This window comes from Loxodonta africana, chromosome 12 (assembly GCF_030014295.1).
Source record: "Loxodonta africana isolate mLoxAfr1 chromosome 12, mLoxAfr1.hap2, whole genome shotgun sequence".
Taxonomy (NCBI): Eukaryota; Metazoa; Chordata; class Mammalia; order Proboscidea; family Elephantidae; genus Loxodonta; species Loxodonta africana.
Window position 1 is genome coordinate 95,053,067 of NC_087353.1, and position 16,327 is coordinate 95,069,393.

The window sequence follows — 16,327 nt, forward strand, 5'->3', positions numbered from 1 at the left end:
AAACAGTGAAAACCCAACCACTTCTCAGCAAGGTTGAGTTTTATGTCCCTTGTTTACCTGGAAGGTGGGAACTTCGATAGGCTCATTGCCACATTGCCCAGTCTATGAAATCCTTACCCAAAGTTAATGATCACCGAAGTGATTAGTGTAACCTCAGCTTAACTTGTACTCTGTGACTGCTCTGAAGAGGAGGCCTCCACTCAGGCACAGGACTGGAAGAGTTCACGCAGCTCCAGACTGCACAATCTTGTAGGCTGTGCTGTGAGCCCACACGGTGTAGGTGAACTTCACCCTGGGGAGAAACATAGGTGGCTGAGCCCAGCTGCATGTGCTGGTGCTGGCCGTTCAGGGAACCTGGTGTAACTTCATCCCTGAACTTGGCTCCTAACTGCCTCCCCCTGCTTAGATGCACTTTTGTCTTTTCTCTCTCTTTAATGTAAAAATCTCACTACCATCTTTTTTAAGTAAAAAAACAAAATTGTGGTAAAACACATATAAGAAAAAAAGCTGTTTTTTCCCATTTTTGGTAAAAAATATGCACAGCAAAGGATAGACCATTTCAACACTTTCTACGTGTATGTCTTAGCTGTACTAATTACATTCTTCAAAGTGTGCGACCAGTCTCGCTATCCCTTTCCAACTTACTCCACCATCTTAATCAGTTTCAAATGCACAACGCACAAGCACATTTACCATGTCGTACAACCGTTTGTCACCACTATCCATTTCCAAACAGAAATTCTGTGTCTCTTAAGCAACAACTTCGCCTCCTCTGCTCCACCACTCCCCCTCCCCATCTCCTGGCAACCACTAATCTTTCTGTCTCTTTATGCATTTGTCTATTCTAGATACTTCATATAAGTGGGATCATATGATATTTTTCCTTTTGTGTCTGACTTCGTTCACTTAACATAAGGTTTATAGTATTCTGGATTACATTTTTTAATTTACTTCCAAACCTTTCCTTCTGCACCAGATTGTAAACTCATCAAAGGGGAAACCTATTAGGAATTCCCCATGACACCTGGCATGGTGAGGACTTGCACACACTTGATTCTGGTTAGGGAATTATACCAATTCTGCACATAGCCTGTCCAGCCCTACAAGGAAAGCATCCTAGAAAAACACATCAGGAAAACGAACCAATTCTCAATGTTTAGGCTTGTCCCAAAGAGGGGAATGGAGAAAGAGAATGCCAACAAAATCTTAGCATAAGACGCATTAAGAAAAGTCTGTATGAGGGACTTTGTAGCTGAAAGAGGTATGGAATGTTCTTGAGCTGGTGGACAAGCAGGAGCCGTGAAAAGAGCAAGTGCCGGAGAAGCCAGAACACAGTCTAGCCCTGGAAAAGCAGATGGCATTAATACAGAGGCCCCCAAACAAACAAACAAAAAAAAACCAAACCCAGTGCCGTCGAGTCGATTCTGACTGATAGCGACACTATAGAACAGAGTAGAACTGCCCCATAGAGTTTCCAAGGAGCACCTGGTAGATTCGAACTGCCAACCCTTTGGTTAGCAGCCATAGCAGTTAACCAGTACGCCACCAGGGTTTCTCAGGCTGCAGAAATCCCACTGCAGCTTGCTTGGCCAGCCTCACAATTTTTGCCTGAGAATTTCAGTCCCATTGCTCCGCTGACCTTGCAATTTGTATTAGAATTCCAACCACATTGCTCAGATGGCCTCTCAAGTTTTGCATTAAAATTCCAGTTCCTCTGCTTGCCTCACAATTTTGCATTAAAATTGAAAGTCCTTTGCTTGGTCTACCTCATGAAAATCCTGGCGCCTGTCTGGTATGATTAAGAATGTTGCTGATGTAACTTGTATGAATCCCCTACTTGTAAACCCCTTAAAAATAACTTTTCCCCTCGCCCTCTCGGAGCAGTCGTGGTGGCAGCTGCCACAATTGCTTCCTGTCCTTGAGCAACAAAATAAAGTCACCTTTCCACTCTGCCACCTCAGGCTCTTGTTTGTTGGCTGATACCAGTCATGCTGAGCAAAACCTGGGGTTTCTACTTGGTAACATTTCTGTTGGGGCCGCCAGGAGTCATCTGCTCGGTTCCAGAGGCGGACCAGACAACAGACCGGCCCTGACATCTGGCACCACCAGGAGATTTCTTCTGGAAACCTTGGAGCAGCCCTGAAAGCCGATCCTTCTTGGACCTAATGGTGATTTCATGGGAGATGAGAAACGTGCCTGGGTTATTTGCTAAGTCCCGAGGTAAGGCCTTAGAAGAGACCCAAGAAACAGGAGGAATTGACCATTTAGGGCGTAAAAGGCTCTAGGTTTCTGTTATTAGGCTGGGGTACCAAATTAGGTTGTGTAAGTGTGTCAGTGTGTGTGCGTCTAGAGAATGGGGACTGTTCAAGGGATTCTGGATTGCAGCCCCTTAGGTTGCATTTTTTTGAATTGGAAAAATTTCAGGCCAAGCCCTATGAAAAAGAAAAAAAATGATTTTCCTTCTCAACACTACCTGGGCAAAGTATAAATTAGCAGATGAAAAAGAATGGCTGAAGAACGGATCCCTATGTTTTAATACTGCCTTTCAGTTAGACCTTTTCTGTACTCGAGAGGGAAAGTGGGATGAGAAGTATTATGCAGAAGCTTTCATGACCCTATATCAGGAAGAGGGATTGTGGAAGAATTGTAGAATTTTAGTCAGATCATGACCGCCAGTCCTACCTCCTGACCCAAGGAGGATTTTCTGGCCCCATGATCCCAGCCCACGAGCTGCCCACCCTCACCCCAGCATCCTACCATGTCAGCACCCACACCACCCCCTCCCTATGCCCTGCTTCCATCCAACAGAATCTACACCCCAGTGACAGCCCCCACTGTTAAGCACCCTCAACCTCTGTATCCACCCCTCCCAAGCCCTTCTGCCCTGAAGTCAGGTTCGCCACCCCGTAGGCAGAGCAGAATGGCATTTGGTGCAGAGCAGAATGGCCCCAATTCGGTGACTACGGAGAATGAAAGTAACACAAGGGTGACAGATTCTCAGGAAAGCCATAGCACAGCTGAACCCAGGGGCATGAGCCCCCTTAGACAAGTCCTGGCAGGAGACTTCAGCATGGTCTGGGTCAACCAACCTTTTTCAACAAGTGACGTTTATAACTGAAAAAAAACATTGCCATTGGGAAGACCCTAAGACAATACAAGATCTTTGTTACTCCATCTTCTGCACCCATAACCTTAATTGGGCAGATTGTCAGGCACTGCTAGATGTGCTCCTGACTCCAGAAGAAAGGTGCATGATCCTAGAAAAGGCTAAGGGTGAGGCCGACAGACACCATGAAGTGCAGGCAGTAAATCAGCTAGGGGCAAATACTTTCCCCATGGGGGACCTCGGCTGGGATCAGAATATGGCTGAGAGATGGACTCACTTCACTTGTTACACAGAGTGCTTTTTAGGAGGGTTAAAAAAAGGGGTACCTAAACAAAAAAACCTTAGCAAAATATATGGAACCAACGGAAGATCCCTCTAAGCTTCTGGAAAGAATTTATGAAGCTTTTAGACAGTTCACAGATGTGGACCCTGAGAGTCTCGAAAACTCATTCATGGTGAATATGATTTTTATCTAGCAAATTGCCCAGGTATACAGAGAAATCTTCAAAAACTTTGGGGAGGTGTGGAGTTAGGGATCTCAGGGCTTGTTGAGCTTGCTTACTAGGTATGTTCCATTTGGGACCAGGAAGAGAAAAAGGGAAAAATCACCAGTCAGAAGAGACAGGCTGCATTCCTGGACACTGCCTTGCAGGGAAATGGCCCATCTCCCAGCAGCCCAAGAAAAGGAGGGTCCCTGAGGAGAGAAGGAGATGAGAGGCTCCAACCCCTTTTAAGCTGAGACCACCGCACCTGGTGCAAAGAGAGAGAACACTGGAAGAGTGTCCTAAATTCCTATCCAGAGATGAGAAAGAGCCTGGGGCTGCCCTCCAGTCCAAGACTTGGATTGAGGAGAACCAGAGGCGAGTCTCCCACCTAAGCCGCCAGTTATAATGAAGGTGGGAGGGGAACCTGTACAATTTCTAGTGGATAGCAGAGCAATCCACTCTGTCCTGACCCAGAAAAAGACAGCCCCAACAAAACTGTGTTGTTCGTGGGAGTCTCAGGTAAAAGAGAGAATTCTTCCTTCCTCTAGCCTCTAACCTGTTTCTTACAAGGGAAGTCATTAATACATTCCTTTTTCTATATGCCCAACTGTCCCATCCGCTTGCTAGAAAGAGATTTGTTGTGCAAATCACAAGCTCAAATATCTTTTGATAAAGGGACCATGCAGATGCAGGTACCACCAGAAAATAGATGGCAACTGCAGATCACCCTTACTGATCAGTCATCCATCAATTATAGGGTGGAATGACACTCACTACCTAGGATCGGTAGGGCCAGACATCAATGACGAAGTTGCCCTGAAGGTATGGACCAACTAAGTGCCAAGATGTGCCAGAAATGTTCCCCTGGTAGCAGTTGAGCTCCTACCAGGCATAGTTCCCCCCCAACTTAAACAGAGGCCCAACAGGCACTAGGAAAAATCATCACCAGATACCTGAACTGGTAATACATGGACTGCTCAGACAGTGTCAATCACAGTTCAACACCCCCATCCTGCCAGTGAAGAAGAAAAACAGGGAATACAGGCTCGTTCAGGATCTCTGAGCTGTCAACCATGAAACAATTACGATCCACCTTGTAGTTCCTAACCCGTATAACCTGCTGTTGACCTTGTCACCTGCTTTTTCCAGGTTCACCGTGCTAGACCTGAAGAATGCCTCCTTTTGCATCTGAGTGGAAGAGAAAAGTCAGGAAATCTTTGCCTTTGAGTGAGAAGACCCAGGAACAGGACAGAAACAACAGCTATGCTTGCAAGTCCTCCCACGGGGCTTTCAAACACTCATATTCTATTTGGATCAGCTTTGGCCCAAGAACTGAGACATCGTGCCCTAACCAGTGGTGTTGTCCTCCAAAATATGGATGACCTACTTACTGCCAGTCACAGTGAGTACGACTCAGTCCAGAACACTACAGAAGTTTTTAACTTCCTGGGAAATGCAGGGTATCGGGTCTCAGAAGGAAAAGCTCAGGTCAAAAAAAAGGAGGTGATTTATCTGGGTTTTAAAATCAGACAGGGAGAAGGAGAACTCCTCTCTACCCAAAAAGACACTACCTGTAGATTGGCAGCCCCCACCAACTGGAGACTGCTGAGGTTTTTTTGGAATGGCTGGTTTTTACCGTATCTGGATCCCAAATTTTGGACTTCTTGCCAATCCTTTGTACTGAGCCTTAGAGGGAAAAGACACAAACCCCTTAGAATGGACTGGGACAGAGCAATAGGCTTTGGATATAATTAAAACAAAGTTGATAGAGGCCCTTGCCTTAGGAATCAGTGATACGAATAAACCCTTTGACCTGTTTGTACATGCGTCTGCCAGAGTGGTGGCTGGTGTACTTACCTAGACTCTCAGAACTTGGAAGCGGCCAGTGGCTTATTTCTCATAGCAGTTAGACTGGTCACTGGAGGATGGCCAGCATGCATTTGGGCAGTAGCTGCAGCAGTATTAATCATTAAAGAGGCCGAGAAACTCACCCTTGGCCTACCTCTCCAGGTGACCATGCCCCATTAGTTTGTGACAATCCTAGAGCAGAGAGGGTTTCACTGGACCTCCCCAAAACTAATGGCCCAGTACCAAACAGTGCTGTCAGACAACCCAGTCTTCACCCTATGAGAAACCACCGGTTTAAACCCAGCTACCCTACTGCCAGCCTTGCCAAAGCAAGAAAAGGAACAAGATTGCCTAAAGACCAGTTGACCTGGTGTACGCCAGGTCAGTGACCAGCCACTCCAAAACCCAGTCTTCACCCTAAGTGAAACCAGCGGTTTAAAGCCAGCCACCCTACTGCCAGCCTTGCCAAAGCAAGAAAAGGAACACGATTGCCTAAAGACCATTGACCTGGTGTATGCCAGGTCAGTGACCTGCCACTCCAAAATCCAGAATTGTTCATTGATGGAAGCAGTTACATGGTACAAGGAGAAAGAAAGCTGAATATGTGGTGGTCACTTTGGAGAAGGTTCTAGAAGTTAACACCTTCCCCCAGGTACCTCTAATCAGAAGACTGAGCCATTGCCATGCTGCAGGCCCTTAAAATCATCAAAGGTAAGTGAGTAACTACCGATTTCAAGTACATATTTGAGGTATTCCATGCACACGGAACAATCTTGAAGGAAAGAGGGCTCCTAACGGCAGGAGGTAAAAACATTAAATATTCTCAAGAGATCTTACAACTTTTACAAGTTGTTCTCCTACCCACCCAAGTAGTGGCAGTACACTCCAGAGGGCATCAGAAAGGGGACACCACGGTGCCCAAGGGTAATTACAAAGCAGCTGCAGCTGAGAAGAGAGCTGCAATCCAACAGAAACCTATCGTAGTAGCCCCATTAATTCCCCACCAGGACTATTCCCAAAAAAATAAAGACATTGACAAGACCTGGGGGCCACTCTAAACAAGGATGGATGGCTATATACCCCCCTACAGAGAGCTCACTAGTCCACTCACTATGGAAGCATCAGACTGTGTGATTGGACTAAGAAATATTTAATTGGACCAAAGGTCCATGCCACTACTTTGGCAGTGGTAAAGAGCTGCCCCACCTGTGTGAAAAATAATCCCCCAAACACTGCTGAATTGCCCTCAGGAGTCCAATGAACTGGGGCATGCCTGGAGACAACTTGCAGGCAGATTTCACTGAGATGCCTCAAGCTCCTGGGAATTATAAACATCTGTTAGTCTTTATCAACACCGTCACTAACTGGGTTGAAGCTTCTTCTTGCAGGACTGAAAAGGCCACTGAGGTTGTGTAACATCTCCTGAACAAAATCATCTCTCGATTCAGGCTTCCTGTCTCCATCAGCAGTGACAGCAGGCCCCATTTTGTAGCCTTGGTGGTGCAACCAGTGGCAACAGCCCTAGACATTGGAACTTACACACAGCCTGGAGACCCCAGTACAATGGTAAAGTAGAACAGGCTAACCAGACTCTAAAGAGATGCCTAGCAAAGCTGTGTCAAGAGGCCATGTTGATATGGACAAAGGCACTGCCTATGGCCCTCTTGAAAGTTTGGTCTGCCCCTAGAGGCAAACTAAAACTTAGTCCATTTGAGCTATTATGTGGGCACCTTTATTACAGAACCCCAATATGACCAACGTAGCTTGCCTCCATGAGGTTGGAGATGTTCAAGTTACTAAATACTTGCAGTCCCTTTAGAGGACTCTGTCTTCTCTCCACAGATGTTCCTACCTGAGGAGCCCACCTGAGCCAGAGGTTCCCATCCATCCATTCCAGCCTAGTGATTGAGTCCTTCTCAAGGTGTGGAAAGCCAACCCCCTTCAGCAGAAGTGGACCAGCCCCTTTGAAGTCCTTTTGGCTACTCTTTTGGCTGTCAAACTCAATGAACTCAAAGCTTGGATCCACCATACCCAAGTAAAGAAAATTACCCCTCCAGACGCTGAGGGACAAACTCTCCAGAACTCTAAGAACTGGGCTTGTGAGCTAGTCAAGGACCTTAAGTACTTATTTTCCTGACACCCTCCTCCATGGGTGTCCTTTTCTTTTAGGGAAAAGACTCTTAACACTGCTAATAACCTTGTTGTTAGCATTCTGTTTTCTACACCTGTGTGTTCTACTTGAACAGGTTAGATTGCTGTAGAGCTTTGAGTAAGCCAAATCAACCATGAACAGGGAGATGTGGTTATTCCTAGGAGTCACCCTGTGTGTAAATCCTAGATGAGATTTCAATGTTCTTAATAGGTTGCACCAGGCAGTTGTAAACCATACTACATGGGCCAATGGTTGCTGGATTTGTTCACACTCCCCTTCATATATAGGGCAAGAATTACCCATAATTCCTGTACCTCTCCATCCAACTTACCAGCTAAGAGAAGAGGGGGCACAATTAATAAATAAAAACAAAACCCTAGACAGAGTCTGATACACCACGATGAGTTATGACTATTCTGCAGCTTGGTGCATACAGCAGCATCCTACCTGCAATGCCTCAACAGTGGAACAGTGGCCATGATGCTGTACTACCAGGGACTAAGCTAACCAAACATGGACTAAATTCAATACCAACATCTCTTTTAAATGGGACAGCACTAGCCCGTTTATGTCAGAAAAACTAGAGTACGATGAAACTGATCAAAGCATTATAAAAGCAGTCTTCCAATTTCCCCTACAGCCTACTTATTAAGACATCAAGGACTTTTATTGGTTATGTGGGCATTCAGCCTATGAGACATGATCAACTAATTATACTGGCGCATGTACGCTGGGCTGGATATGGGCAGGAGGCATACATTTACTCTGCCTAGAAGAGGTTCTGTATTCCACCAAAAGTATCCATAAGTTTACACGAGAACTATGGATATCACTAAGAGTGCTTGGAAAAGGCACAGAAGGTGCTGCTCCCAATGCCTGAGGTTGGGAAGAATTATGATGACATTTATACCCTGTACCAGTTCATTAAGAATGTATTTCTGTCACCGGAGGCAGTAGCCAATACCACCAAAAGCTTGTCCCAGACTTTGCACTCCGAAGTAAACTCCATTGAAACCATGGCTCTACAAATCGAGTTGCTTTAGATCTAATGTTAGCTTCTTAGGGAGGAGTTTATGTATATATCAATGCTAGCTGTTTCTCTTTAGTCAATGCATTTAGACAGATTAAACATGACCAAGAAAAGCTAAGTTCAGTAGTCAGACAACTACAATGAGATCATGTGACCACCAAACAATTAATGAGGTATTCCATGCACGCAGAACAATATGGAAGGAAAGAGGGCTCCTAACAGCCGGAGGTAAAAACAGTAAATATTTTCAAGAGATCTTAACAAGTTTTACAAGCTGTTCTCCTACCCACCCAAGTAGTGGCAGTACACTCCAGAGGGCCTTTGGGTCCTGATTTTAGCTGACTGGCATCATGGTTACACAGCCTAGGATGGTTAAAATCATCGGTTACTTTTATAGAGTTAGTAATGGCCATAAGTATATGCCCCTGCTGTTGCATACAATGTATCCCTGCCTGCATGTCCTCGTTAGAAAGGCCAACTGTTTAAGCCTATATCCAGTATTTGCCCCCTCCCCAAGAACATGTCAAACAATTCAGAGCCGAAGCTATAGTTCAGAATGAACACTGGTTCTGTCTGAATGATCAGTGTCCAAAAAAAAGAAAATGAGGGAATAACACAGAGGTCTCTGGGCTGCAGAAAATCCCTCTGCAGCTTGCTTGGCTACCCGGACAATTTGCATCAGAATTCCAGCCCCATTGCTTAGACAGCCTCTTGATTTTTGCATTAAAATTCCAGTTCCTTTGCTTGGCCAGCCTCACAATTTTGCATTAAAATTGCAGCTCCTTTGTTTGGCCTAAACAAAATCCTGGCACCTGCATGGTATGATTAAAAATGTTGCTGACATGTAACTTGTCTGAACTCCCTACTTGTAAATCCCTTAAAAATAACTTTACCCCTTGCCCTCTCTAGCAGTCTTGGTGGCAGCAGCTCTGATTGCTTCCTGTCCTTGCACAACAAAATAAAGCCACCTTTCTACTCTCCCACCTCTTTCTCTCATTGATTGGTGGATTTGAGTCTCGTTGAGCAAAAGCTGGGGTTTCTACCCGGTAACAGCATTACCTCTGATAGAATTTCTGTCTGAACGTTTTAGGTTAACAAATAAGAGGTAGTTTTGTAGTTGTTGGCCTTGGAACTATTTAGAAAGATCAAGCTGGGCAAAGGAACGGATGAAATGGCTTTGACAGAGAAAATGCTGACCCCTCTGGTGTCTTAACAAGGAAACTGTCTCACCCCAAATGTCACTCGTCCTGAATACATTCCCTGAGGGTGGATGACGGTCACCGAAGGCCTTTGTTCAGAGTGTCCAACCTTTAACCCTGTTAATCCAGCTGATTTAGGGCAAGTATAGTTTTTTTATAGTAAAAGCTAGAAGGCAGTATGGTTCAGTGGTAGAATTCTTGCCTTCCATGCAGGAGACCCGGGTTCCATTCCCAACCAACAACCTGTCCTTCAGTGGAGGCTTGTGTGTTTTAGGATGCTGAATAGGTTTCAGCAGAGCTTCCAGACTAAGACAAACTAGGAAGAAAGGTCCAGTGAACTACTTCTGAAAATCAGCCAGTAGTAACCCCATGGATTGCAACAGTCCGCTCTGCAACCAATCGTGGAGATGGCACATTTCTGGGCAGATTTTATTCCATTGTACCTGGGGTCACACTGAGTCAGGGGCTCACTCCACGGCAGATAACAACAACAACAATAAAGCCTAGTATGAGGGAAAGACTGTCTCCATGTGTAGAGGATGCTTTTCCTGGGATCTTGAAAAGAATCAGGTATTGCTGAGTGGGAAGGAGAACATAGCACACACAGAGATATTGGGAGGCTGCCACAGGAAATAAATTTTTGCATTTTTATACTTAGGCTAATGATCAATGAACCCTGATGGTGCACTGGTTAAGTGCTCAGCTGCTAACCGAAAAGTCAGTGGTTCAAACTCACCAGCCTCTTCCTGGGAGAAAAAGGTGGCATCTGCTTCTATAAAGACTGCAGCCTTGGATACCCTATGGGTCAGTTCTACTCTGTCCTACAGGGTCGCTATGAGTGGAATCAACTTGATGGCAATGGTTTTGTTTTGGGTTAGACTAATGGGCTGGGCTGGGCAATGAGCTTAAGATCCCTAGGTACTGCAAACAGTTTGTGCTTGACTACTAATCTAAACTTTGGTGGTTCGAACCCCTCATTAGTATCACAGGAAAGAAGGCCTAGATGACTGCTTCCGTTAAGATTACAGCCAAGAAAACCCTATGGAGCAGTTCTACTCTGCAACAAATGGGTCACTATGAGTCAGAATCAATCAAATAGAAACGGGTTTTTTGTTGTTGTTTGGGTTCTTTTAAATCAGATCCATTCTGGCAATGCAAGGCACACAGACTAAAACCCCAACCACTCCTTCAGCAAGTTTGAATTTTATGTCCCTTCTTATTTACCTGGGAGGTTGGAACTTCGATAGGTTCAGAGCCATGTCACCCAGTCTATCAAATCCTTGGTAATTACCCAAAGTTAATGACTACCGAAGTGATTAGTGTAACCTCAACTGGCACTCCGTGGCTACTCTGAAAAGGAGAGGTCTCCACTCAGGTACAGGAGTAGAAGAGTTTATGCAGCTCCAGATTGCAATATCTTGTATGCCAGGCTGTGAGCCCCCAAGGAAGACGTGAGCTTTGCCCTGGTGAGAAACACATGGAGGCAGAGTTCACCTGCACGTGTTGGTGATGCCTGTTCAGGGAACCTGGTATAACTTCAGCCCTGACCTTGGCTCTTAACTGCCACCTCCTGCTTAATGCATTTCTACCTTTTCTCCCTCTGTCTTTTTTATGTAAAAATACCACTCCCATCTTTTTAAAGTAAAAATAAAAAATATTGTAGTAGTAAAATACATATAGCAAAAAAAAAAATGCCATTTTTTCCATTTTTGGTGAAAATATGCACAGGAAAAGATATGCAATTTCAATACTTTCTACATGTACAGTTCAGCAGCATTCGTCAAGGTGTGGGACCATTCTGGCCATCTTTTTCCAATTTACTCCACGATTTTAACCATTTTTTAATGTACAATGCAGCTACATTAATTACATCCACCATGTTCTACAACTGTCACCATTATCGATTAGTAGATGGTTTTAACAAAGAGGAGTTTATTCTTTCACAGACCAGCAGGCTAGAAGTCTGAATCCAGGGTGCCGGCTCCAATGGAAGTCTTTCTGCCTCTGTCGGTTCTGAAGGAAGGTCCTTGTCATCAGTCTTCCCTTGGTCTGGGAGCATCTCAGTGCTGGAAACTCAGGTCCAAAGGATGCACTCTACTCCTGGTGCTGCTTTTCTGGTGATATGAAATCCCATTGTCTCTCTGCTCACTTCTCTGTTTTATGTCGCAGAAGAGATTGGCTGAAGACACTCTCTAATCTTATAGATCTCGTCAATATAACTGCCACTGATCCATCTCATGACATCATAGTGATAGGATTTGCAACACATAGGGAAATCACATCAGACGACAAAATGGTAGACAATCATACAATACTGGAAATCATGACCCAGCCGAGTTGACGTTCATTTTTTGGAGACAAAACTCAATCCATGACACCTGGTTATCTGCTCCCATAAAGATTACAGCCTAGAAAACCCTTGGGGAAAGGTTTACTCTGTCACACGTGGTCATTGTGTGATTTGGAATGGACTCACAACAATAACAACATTAAAGCTGTCAGAGGCCCTAGGTGATGCAAATAGTTAATGTGCTCAGCTGGTGGCTGAAAGGTTGGGAGTTCAACTCCACTCAGAGGTGCCCTGGGAAAAAGGCCTGGAGATTTTCTGAAAAATCAGCCATTGAAAGCCCTGTGGAACACAGTTCTACTCTAACACACATGGGGTTGCCATGACAGCAATGGTTTATTGAAACTATTAGCCTTTTTCTACCTGGTTTTCTACCTGGTTTAATTTCAAAAGCTTAAATTAAGCTTATCGAGAAAATAGCATTTGAAAATAAAATGTGAATGTGTTATTTTTCTCTGGCTGCCATAACAGTTTCACAAACTTGGTGGCTTAGAACAACAGAATTTTATTGTCTCACATTTTTGGAGAGTAGAAGCCAGAAATGAGGGCGTCAGACCTGTTGATTCCTTTGGAAGGCGCTGAGGGGAATTTGTTCCATGCCTCTCTCGTAGCTTCTGGTGACAGCCAGTGATCGTTGTTGTTCCTTGGCTTGTGGATGCATCGCTCCAATTTCTGCCTCCGTCTTCATATGGCCGTCTTACCTCTGTATCTCTGTATCTTTTTTCCTGTTTTTATAAGGACACCACTCGTATGGGAATAGGACCCACCGTACTCTGGTATGATGTCATGTTAACTTAGCTGTTAACATCTTCAAAGACCCTATTTCCAAACAAGGTTACACTCACAGGTACTGGGGTTAAGACTTAAACATGTCTTTTGGGGAGAAATAATTTAACCCATAACAGTGAGTTTCTGAGGGAAATATGGAAAGAGAGGGAGCGTTTCAGATAAAAAAGGGACTTATTAGATGTGAGGAGTACGGTCTAGAGTATTCCTCAGTAGCAGAAACCTCTACCCAACCTCTCACTATGCCCCAAAGGTATGCTTGGACCTCAGAGTCAAGAACCACACAATGTCTGAGGAGTGTGGATCTGAGCTTGGACTCCAAGCTTCACCAAGTGTTCTAGAACCCAAACCTCATCAGAGCAGCAAAGACAACCTTCAAGCTGAAGGGCTCACAGGGACCATGCAATGCATGTCTTGTTCATCACCAACATGGATGGGCCATCTATGACCCAAGGGGCTTCTGGCTGTCTTGGCTGCACATGGAACTCCAAAACCTTGGCCCAACCTCTGGAAGAAGCTCAGAAAAATGTCTGAGGTTGTATCTCATCAGCCAGGCAGGAAGAGGGCCCCCAGACAAAATCAAATTGATTTAAAGATATTAAAGACAATAGACATTTCTGTCATATCTGGACTGTGGACTAAGATTCCCAGCCACTCATACCTCTAACCACACACACACACCACCACCACCATCCAAACCAGTTGCCTTTAAGTCAACTCCAACTCATGGTGACCCCATGTGTGTCAGAATAGAACTGTGCTCCGTAGAGTTTTCAGCGGCTGAGTTTTCGGAAGTAAACCACTAGGCCTTTCCTCCAAGGTGCCTCTGCGTGGTCTTGAACCTCCAGTCTTTTGTTTTGCAGCTGAGCGTGTTATCTGTTCCACCACCCAGGGACAACACACAGACACTCACGTTCACTCACACACACACATGCACACACACACACACACACACACACACACAATGTTGCTTTTGTTAGGTGCCATGGAGTTGATTTTGACTCCTGGCAACCCTATGTGTTAGAGTAGAACTGCTCCACCCACAGGGGTTTTCTAGGTTGTAATCTTTAGCGGAGCAGGTTGCCAGGTCTCTTCTCCCTTGGAGCCTCTGAGTGGGTTTGAACCGCCAACCACTGTTTAACCACTGCACCGCCAGAGTTCCTTACACACAATAATAAATAACAAACAGAGATGTAAACTTTGTAGAAAGAATTCTCACCAAAAATACGAGGCTGCCAAAGCTAGGGATTCTTACTCAGCCAAGTGATTACACCTCAAGTTTTATTTCTAAGCGTCTTTTTCACATTAAGTTGTCACCTGTAATGAGTAGCACTTCTTGGGAAAGTGGTAGCAGCTCCTAATTGGCCCTGGAGAGGGGATTTTTCATATGTTGCACCAGGCGAAAGATGAGCAGCATATGCAGTTATACTAATGGTTTCATTTTTTAAGACACTGAGTGTTGTTTATGCCCTGTTCTCATTTTATTGCACGCAGATTCACGATTGCTCATCCCAAGCCAGAGCGGTGTTGGGGAGGGTGAATTTCATTTACTGGCTGTGACAAGGGTTCCTTGATTGGTTTTTCTCTGCCCGGCTGAGGTCAATAACTGGCTCCAATGTGATTTCTGCTGAGTCAGTTTGGCACAATTTGTCTTGTCCTCCTTCCGCACGTTAATTATATCTCCAAATGAGAGCTGGGCTAAAAAACAGAGCTTATTTCAATCTTGGGAAAATATGTATTTCTTCTTATATCATGGTCCTTCATTGTGACTTTAACTCCCTCACGACCTAACTGTGGGCTGTAATCAATAGTCACATGGCTCCAGGTCCCATATTCAGGAGACGCAGGGGGTTTTGTCAGCGCTTCCTTTCCAGATGCTAGAATCTAGAGTGAGTGCAGGGATCAAAGGACTTCAAGTTCCTTTCCCTTCTAGAAAAATGCACTCTCAGACCCTTATTTTAAAATAGTTCTCTTTTCTAGAAATCTGCTAAATTTTCTCTTCTATCATCTGAGAATTTATATGGTTCATCTTTGTGGTTATTGTTAGTTGTCATCGAGTCAATGCCTACACATGGCAACCCCATGAGTGTCACAACAAACGTTGCTTTCTCCTGCACCATCCTCACAATCGTTGCTATGTTTTAGCCCATTGTTGCAACCACTGCTTCAATCCATCTCATTGAGGGTCTTCCTCCTTTTCACTAGCCCTCTACTTCACCAAGCATTATGTCCTTCTCCATGGACTGACCCCTCTGATAACAAGTCTAAAGAATATGAAACAAAGCCTTGCCATCCTCCCTTCTAAGGAGAATTCTGATTGTACTTCTTCCAACACAGACTTGTACATTCTTCTGGTGGTCCACGGTATATATATTAAATATTCTTCACAAATGCCATAATTCAAAGGAATCAATTCTTCTTCAGTCTTCTTTATCTGTTGTCCAGATTTCATATGCACATAAGGCGATTGAAAACACTATGGTTTGGGTCAAGTGCACCTTGGTCCACTTAGCCCAAAGTGATATCTTTGCTTTTTAACACTTTAAAGAGCTCTTTTGCAGCAAATTCGTCCAATGCAATATGTCGTCTGATTTCTTGATTGCTGCTTCTGTGGGCATTAATTGTGGATTCAAGTAAAATGAAATCCTTCACAACTTCAGTCTTTTCTCTGTTTATCATGACGACACAACCTTGCTTGCTGAAAGCTAAGAAGACTTGAAGTACTTAATGATAAAGATCAAAGACTATAGCCTTCAGTATGTATTACGCCTCAACATAAAGGAAACAAAAATTCTCACAACTGGACCAATGAGCAACATCATGATAAATGGAGAAAAGACTGAAGTTGTCAAGGATTTCATTTTACTTGGATCCACAATCAACAACCATGGAAGCAGCAGTCAAGAAATCAAACGACATATTACATGGGGCAAACCTGCTGCAAAAGACCTCTTTAAAGTATTGAAAAGCAAAGATGTCGCCTTGAGGATTAAGGTGTGCCTGACTCACACCATTGTGCTTTCAGTTGCCTCCTATGCCTGTGAAAGCTGGACAATGAATAAGGAAGACCTAAGAAAAATTGATGCCTTTGAATTGTGGTGTTGGGAAAGAACATTGAATGTACCATGGACTGCCAAACGAACAAATGTTGTCATGTAAGAAGTACAACCAGAAAGCTCCTTAGAAGTGAGGATGGAGAGACTGCATCTTACATACTTTGGACATGTTATCAGGACGGACTAGTCCCTGGAGAAGGACTTCACGCTTGGTAGAGTAGAGGGTCAGCGGAAAAGAGGAAGACCTTCAATGAGGTGGATTGACTCAGTGGCTGCAACAATGAGCTCAAGCATAACAACAATTGTAAGGATGGCGCA